Below are 8229 nucleotides of genomic sequence, written 5' to 3'. Positions count from 1 at the left end.
TTTTGTTGGGGGTTGAAACTATGGTTAGAAGATTTGTGAAATTAAGAAGTTAGAGAAGTGTGTTTTATTTTTTTTGGGGGGGGGGAGTTGAAAGAAGCTAAAGGAATATTTTTTGTAAGAGGTGAAACTAGAGGTGCTCATGGGCCGGGCGGCCTGGCCCGGCCCGACGGCCCGCCCAAAATATGTGAGGGTTTGGGTAAAAATATAAGCCCGAAATATGGGCTTGGCCAAAAAAAGAGGCCCGTTTAGAAAACGGGCCGGGCCTCGGGCACCACTTTTTTGGCTCGGGCTCGGCCCGATATAATAAATATATTTATTTTTTTAATTTTAAAATATTTTTAAAATATTTTTTTTGTAATACCCTCTAACCCCAAACCGTCACCGGAACAAGGTTATGGAGCATTACCAGACATATCGGATAACTTATAACTAATTCACAATTAAATAACAGATATAGCATACTTGTATCAAATATGTCATATTAGTTCCATTTCATACTTATAACCAATTTAAACATCATTCTACAACCGTAATAACAAAACTTTTATTCTTAACCTATACATCACCTAGGTACATGCCACATTATCAAACAAAGGTACATCACTAAAATTTCTCTGAGTTCGGGATTGCTCTGGATGCTGGACCTGACACTGGCTTTCTACTAACCTGCGCACGGAGACAACTACACGCTGAGTATAGAAATACTCAGTGGTATTACCATAATTCAAATTAATAACATTAATCGATAAATTATATACATTTAAAATTATGTCTACAATTATTCAATACATTTTCTCGTACTTTAAATCAACCTGATAATTAATAACAATAAGCAATATTTCAAATCTTGTATTTAGTTGTATTCATACCTTATTTCACTGTCTCAATTCTATTGGATTTTTCGACATCTCATTCTAATAATTCATAATCTTTCAATAAACATTTAATACATTAAATCAACTTGTTTCAACAACAGTAATAATAATAACTATCTTTTAATTCGATTCGTTCAGTTATAATCAATTTTACACTTATAATCTTTTAACACTCAATTGATACATTAAATCCATAAATAAATTTCAATAACTTGTATTCAATTAAATTCACATATTATTTCACAATTTCAAATTATTTTATTTTCACTTCTCATTTCTCAACAATAGCTATTTTAATTTGCTTTTCTTCACTTAGATTTTTACATTATCTCATACTACCAAAACCAGTTCATGAACTATATCATTATCTATTTCTTGAACCCATGGTTCATACATTTCATTACAATTATCACTACTAGTAAACAATTCAATCTTTTAATATTATCAATTATTTATATATATAAATATCATTCTTATTTCTTTATTTCAAATTTCACTTTTCACATATACTATATCATTCGAGATTAGTTTTATCAGTAATTTATTTCATTTGCCTCTATTAACTTGACTCGGACTCTGACAGATACGCGGATTCCACCCAAACGCACCAGAATATCCAACCAAAACACACCTGAAATAAATATAAACCCTCCATAACACACCGATATATCATATCCTCCCAAACACACCAATAAGGCATTAAATGCCTCTTCGGATAAACCGAAGCATATAATAACATAATCATCTTCTCGGCCGAGCTACAAATCTCCTCATCACATCACAAATCCTATGGCATGCCATTTGTATCCAATCTAGTCCGATAAGTTAATAGGGTATTCGAATCACATTTCAATTCAATCACTTTCTCATACTTTCAATTCCAATTTAATCACAATTTAATTCAATACATTTTTCACCTTTCAATCAGTATACCATCAAATGCTCATACCTATTCATACTTCATTTTAATTTCATTCAATTCACATACAATTCAATATCATTTAATTCAATATCGATATTCACCTTATTTTTATTTACTAAACATATTATTTAAAATTCAACAATAATTACTATTAATAAATTCAATACCAATATGTATTTTTCATTTAATTCAATCATGATTCTTACCTCAATTTGCTTATCATGTATATTAATTTAAATTTTAACAATTAATAATTAAATTCGAATTATGGTAATACTAACCGTAAATTTTCTCGAGTCACTCCTTGTTCACCTTCTCCTTTCCTTTCTCGGACAATGACTCTTGCACGACATTAGCTACGTAATTAAACAATTAAAAAACATTAATACACAATTTCATTAAAATATTTCCATTTATGCCTAAACTTTACCTAAATTCTAATTTAATCCCTTATCAATACTAATTTTATTTTTCCAATCTAACTCCATATTCTCTCTTAATTCTTACTATAAATTCACTTTAACTCTTCATTTTCACCATAAATTCATAATTTCGAAATTCTCTCAATTTAGTCCCTATTAATTCAAAGCCTATAATTTATTTTACAAATCAACATTTTACTAACTTCTAACTTGAAATTTAATCAATTTAACCCCTAATCCTTTCATTTATTCAACATAATCAATGTCTAGAAATATAATAACTTCCCAAATTTCAACATAAATCCAATAATACTTTGTTCTAGGATACCAAAAACTCAAAAATTATAAGAAAATGACTTAATTTAACTTACCAATTGAGCTTGAAATCTTGAAATCCCAAATTTTCTTCCTTTCCTTCCCTTTTTCTTTTTCTTTCCTTTCTCCCCTGTTTTCGTTTGCCTATTCTGTTTCCATTTCTCCATTTCTATCTTTTATTTCTTTTATTTAATTAGTTTAATATAATAACAATAAAATAATAATATAATATTACTTACTTAAATAATAAGTAAATATGTAATCATTACTAATATATGTACTTCATTTTTCCACATGTCATCATATGCACCATACATTTGTCAACAATTTTTGTTTATTTAAAAAATAATAATATAATATAATAAATATAATTTACAATATAATAAAATAATAATATACTTTAAAAAAAATCTCAAATTTTATCATGCATATGCCGCCTCATTTATGGGACTTGGCATATTTACCTATTTAGTCCTTTTAATTTTTTAATCTATAATTAAACTTTTACCCTTGTTGCAATTTAGTCTTTTTTAATCAATTAACCATCGGAACATTAAAATACTTAACGAAACTTTAATACTACCCTAATGACACTCCGTAAATATTTATAAAAATATTTACAGCTCAGTTTATAGTATCGAGGTCTCGATACCTCGTTTTTGACCCAATTTACCTAGTAATTTCTTTTAAATCACAAAATTCACTCATTCAAAAATATTTCTAAAATCACACTTAACTTATAATTATTAATTAATAAAATTTTCTAACTTTTTCATCGGATTTAGTGATCTCAAATCACTGCTCTGACACTACTGAAAATTGGGCTGTTACATTTTTTTATTATTTTTTAATTTTAAAATATTTTTAAAATACTTTTTTTTTATTTTTTAATTTTAAAATATTTTAAAAATATTTTTAAATTTTTTTAATTTTAAAATATTTTTAAAATACTTTTTTAATTTTTAAAATAAATTTTTGGTATTTATTAAAAAATGGGTTGGGCCGGGCCTGGGCAAAATTTTAGGCCCTTATTTCGGGCCGGGCCGGGCCCGGGCCTAGGACCTGGGCTAAAAATTTTTATGGGCCCAGCCCGAACCCGGCCCAGCCCGGCCCATGAGCACCTCTAGGTGAAACTATGGTTAAAATATTTATGAAATTTAAAAGCTAAAGAAGTGTTTTTTTTTGTGTTAAAGAAGTTTTTTTTTTGGGGAGAGTTGAAGTTATGGTTAAAAGAATTATAAAAATGAGAAGCTAAAGAAAATAAAAAATGATGTCAACAGAAATAATTAAGAAAATACCTACAAAATAAAAACAACTAAGCAAGAGCAAAAAGTATAAACAAAATAACTAATTAATGCTAAAGATAAAACTGTAGGAAAGGGAGGAGTATTAGTGTTGATGCACCCTTTAAGGCTTAAGTCGTAACATAATTAATTAGTATATGTTTTTTACAAGGTTTTAAGTTTGAATTTGTGTAGACGAATTTGAGGATGAGAATCCTCAAGGATCTCGTACTTAATCAAAGAGGATAATTCTATATCATACTCACAATGCATTTCAATAAATCAGATAATTACTTTAAAAAATACCTTTTAACCTGATAGAGTTTGAATTTCAATCAATTTTAAAAAGTAAAACCCCATAAGCTCTAATCGAGTTTTACACCCAATAAGGAACCTTGAGATGAATTCATAGTTAAAATAAGGAAATAAAAAACTTACAACATTTTGAATAGCAGGCATTTGATTTGCTTGACCTCTTGAAGGTACATTATTTGCAGGTTGTCCCTGGATCAAGAAAATTCAAAAGCTTGAAACTTAGCATAATACATAGGTTTCACATAGAATTTGAAAAAAAAAAAAGAAATCTAGAATGTTTTCACATATATACCACTGATGTGCTGCCTATAACTCCTCGCTACTGGGGCTCAAAATGAACATTAGATGCCATGTTGCCATTTCCCAGCAAGGACTGATTCTAAAATTCATTGTAATATCAATGGTAAAGGAAAGAGTAAAATGCAAATAAAAAATTATAAATGAAGTTTTGATGTTATCGTTGCATACCAGAAATGAGCCACCGGCTAAAGCTCCTAATTGTTGATTAGGAATGCTAGGTGTTATGAGATTCTCTCTCACTGGTTGCTGCTATAAATTTCAAAATATTTAATTCCCTTCCACTACAGTATATAACTAATCTCTAAAGTTTTTACTTAGTGACAATAACATACCGTAGATGAGCTTCTTAACCTTCCAAGTCCCTGCTGCTGATCCATAATGCCATGCAGCATTGGTTGGCACTGTGGCTTTCCAAGAAAAAGGAAAGCTTGTGATTAGTAATTACAGATATAAAACATTTTTTTCGACTGTTCTTCTTTGGTAGACTCACAACAGTATAGGGTGCCATAACATACCATATTTGGGGATCCTAATGCTTCCACTGGCTGATTTGGAGTATAAGGTGTAGCGGGATTCCCCATGATTGGTTGATTCTATAATTTGACAACATTTACGTAGGACTAAGATAAGGACTATAAAATGTTCCATGTCTAGAGAAAGGTTCACTTACCAATACTATTAATGAGTTTCCAGACATCCCATTCTGCGAATTTCGGATACCAGGATGAATCTAATCCCAATAAAAATTAGCTTGTGTTACAAAAACTTGTAAGCGGTTTAGCACTTAAATAGTTATAAAGGGTTAGCATGAAATTGATACCTGGATTTGAGGGTAAGCAGGTGGGATTGCAGCATGCTGAGTTATGTTGAGCATGGACTGCAATGCAACAGTTAACCATGACGCTGACCAACATAGCAGACCAGCATTCGAGCAGGACCAGAAGCAGCTCTTTTGTTTTGTTATTTTGTAATCTTTTTGTAAATGAAACAAGTTGATATGTAACTTGATATCATAGTTTGGATTTGAAAAATGATGGATGTAATAGCTGATATGTTTTAGCTTTTTGCTTGCATTTTTTAGTTGGCAACTTGCCAAATTTAGTGGGGGCAGTTACAAGTTTAGGTAACTGACATTTTAATTTTGTAACTCTTATATTTTCAAATGAAATGAAAAGTTAATGTATTCCATTCGGTTACAAATTTTTCTGCTCTTGAGTTTTCTTTTGTTTTTCTTTTCTTTTCTGCTTGCTGTTCAAGAGCTTATGCTCTTGGTGCTTCATTTGTTTGTTTTGCTGCTGCCATTATTTTAACAAATGGTAATCGGAGCCTCCTATCTCTGAGGACCTCTGTTGTTTAAGTTTTAGTCTTTAAAGAAACTCAGAATTGTGTTTGTAAATTCGGTTTCAGCAGCATGAGTTTTGCTCCTCCACCACCACCAACTTTTGCTGGAGATAACTACCACACTTGGGTAGTCAAGATGAAGACTTATCTCCAAGCACTTGACCTCTAGAGTGCAGTTGAAAGTGATGTCGAGCCACCTCCACTAAGAGCAAATCCTACCATTGTTCAGATCAGGCAACATGGTGAGGAACGAGCCAAGAAGGACAAAGCCATTGCCTGTCTACAAAATGGTGTGTCTGATGTGATTTTTACTCGAATCATGGCCTGTGACTCTCCTGAGCAAGCATGGGATAGGCTGAAAGAGGAGTTCATGGGATCAGACAAGACCAGCCAGCAACAAGTCATCAACCTGAGAAGGGAGTTTGAAAATCTAAAAATGAAGGAGTCATAAACTATTAAACAGTATTCTGATAGAATCATGGCTACTGTCAATAACATAAGACTCCTAGGAGAGGATTTCAGTGACAGCAGAGTGGTTGAGAAGGTGATCACCACACTTCCAAAGAGATTTGACTCAAAAATCTCCTCACTAGCGAACTCGAGGGACCTCACAACCATTTTCTTGTCTGAATTGGTTAATTCTCTCTATGCACTCGAGCAGTGGAGGGCTAGTAGACAGGAGGAGAATCCTGAAGGAGTTTTTCAAGCAAAAGCCAGAGAAGGTTCTAGCTCAAATCAGAGTGCTAAGAAACCTTGGTTTGAAAGAAAGGACAAAGCAAAGGAAGAAGCAAACAGAGAAGCAGGCAGAATGAGGTTTCCACCATGCATTCATTGCAAAAAGACCAATCACTTGGAGAAATTTTGCTGGAACAGACCAGATATCCAGTGTAAGAACTGTAAGTAGTATGTCCATCATGAGAAGACTTGTAGAAACCATGAGAAGGCACAAGCTCAACCAAGTCAAGCCAAGACTGCTGAGGATATACAAGCTCAAGAAGAGCATATATTCACTGTCTCATGCTTTGCAGTCAACAACAAGTGTAGATGGCTTGTGGACAGTGGCTGCTCACACCATATGGCTGCAGATGAGAGCCTGTTCAAGGACCTTGACAAGAGCTATGTCTTGAAGGTTAGGATAGATAATGGAAATCTGATTGAAGCTAAGGGCAGAGGTGATGTTGTGATCTACACTAGTTCAGGTAACAAAGTCATTTCGGATGTTCTCTATGTGCCAGAAATAGACCAAAATTTACTTAGTGTAGGCCAGTTAGTCAAAAAAGGCTATTCACTAGTTTTCAAGAATGATTTCTGTGTTATAAGTGATGCTCATGGTAGAGAGATTGTCTCAGCACCTATGGGAGACAAATGTTTCATGCTGGATGTGAGTCAGTTTGAGAAAAGTGCCTATACAAGCTCAGTTGGCAATACTGATCTTTGGTACAAGAGGTTTGGCCATGTTAATCTCAGGTCACTCGATCTGTTGCATAAAATGAGCATGACAGAGGACATGGTTAAGGTTGATGCATATGAATCAGTTTGTGAGGTGTGCCAGCTTGGTAAATAGGCAAGATTGCCTTTTCCTGCTAACCAAGCATGGAGGGCTCGAGACAGACTTGAGCTAGTGCACTCAGATGTCTGTGGACCAATAAAGACCCCTTCATTAAATGGAAGTAAGTATTTTATACTGTTTATTGATGATCTGACCAGATTTTGCTGGGTCTATTTTATGAAACAGAAGTCAGAGGTGTTTGAAATGTTTGCAAAGTTTAAGGCTTGGGCAGAAAATCAAACAGGCTGCAAGATTAAGGCCTTAAGGACAGACAATGGTCTGAATACTTGTCTGAAAGATTTCAAAAGCTATGTGAGCAGGCTGGGATCCATCATCAGCTACCCATAGTGTACACTCCTCAGCAAAATGGAGTGAGTGAGAGGAAGAACAGAATAGTAATGAACATGAACAGGTGTCTGTTGTTTCAAAGCAGACTCCCAGGCATTTTTTGGGCTGAAGGTGTCAACACCTTAGTATATTTGCTGAATAGACTTCCAACACATGCTGTACAGGACAAGACCCCTTTTGAAGCACGGTATGGCCTAAAACCTATTGTTTCTCACTTAAAAGTGTTTGGTTGCATGTGTTCTGTTCTTGTACCAGCAGAAAGGAGAACCAAAATAGAGAAGAGGTTTGTACCAGGCATATTTGTTGGTTACAGTGGCTGTAAGAAGGGCTATAGGATATTTGATCCCTCAACCAAGAAGATCCTGGTTAGTAGGGATGTCAAATTCGATGAAGCAAGGTTTTGGAGTCTTGATGGCTCTAACACAAGTCAGTTTGAGGAAGAGCAAGTTGACAGCAACCTGGAATTGGCAGAGAATGAAGTCAGTAATGCCAATGTTGATGATGTTCCTGTGAGAGGGACCAGGTCCATTGCTGATATCTACTAGAGATGCAATGTAGC

At 33.6% G+C, this 8229-nt stretch overlaps 1 long non-coding RNA gene across 1 annotated transcript; it reads right to left on the bottom strand.

Annotated features, from left to right (window-relative positions):
* Window positions 1–445: 445 nt before the first annotated feature.
* LOC107950890 (uncharacterized) lies at window positions 446–2709 on the bottom strand. Its single transcript, XR_001698253.2, has 3 exons — window positions 2591–2709; window positions 2079–2153; window positions 446–666 (listed from the first exon to the last, which is right to left on the bottom strand). It is a non-coding gene; the product is annotated as an uncharacterized lncRNA (long non-coding RNA).
* Window positions 2710–8229: the final 5520 nt, after the last annotated feature.

The sequence above is a fragment of the Gossypium hirsutum genome, chromosome D03 (assembly GCF_007990345.1).
Source record: "Gossypium hirsutum isolate 1008001.06 chromosome D03, Gossypium_hirsutum_v2.1, whole genome shotgun sequence".
NCBI classification, from domain to species: domain Eukaryota; kingdom Viridiplantae; phylum Streptophyta; class Magnoliopsida; order Malvales; family Malvaceae; genus Gossypium; species Gossypium hirsutum.
The sequence above is the reverse complement of the archived record's forward strand: the minus strand, read 5'-3'. Positions and strand labels throughout refer to the sequence as shown.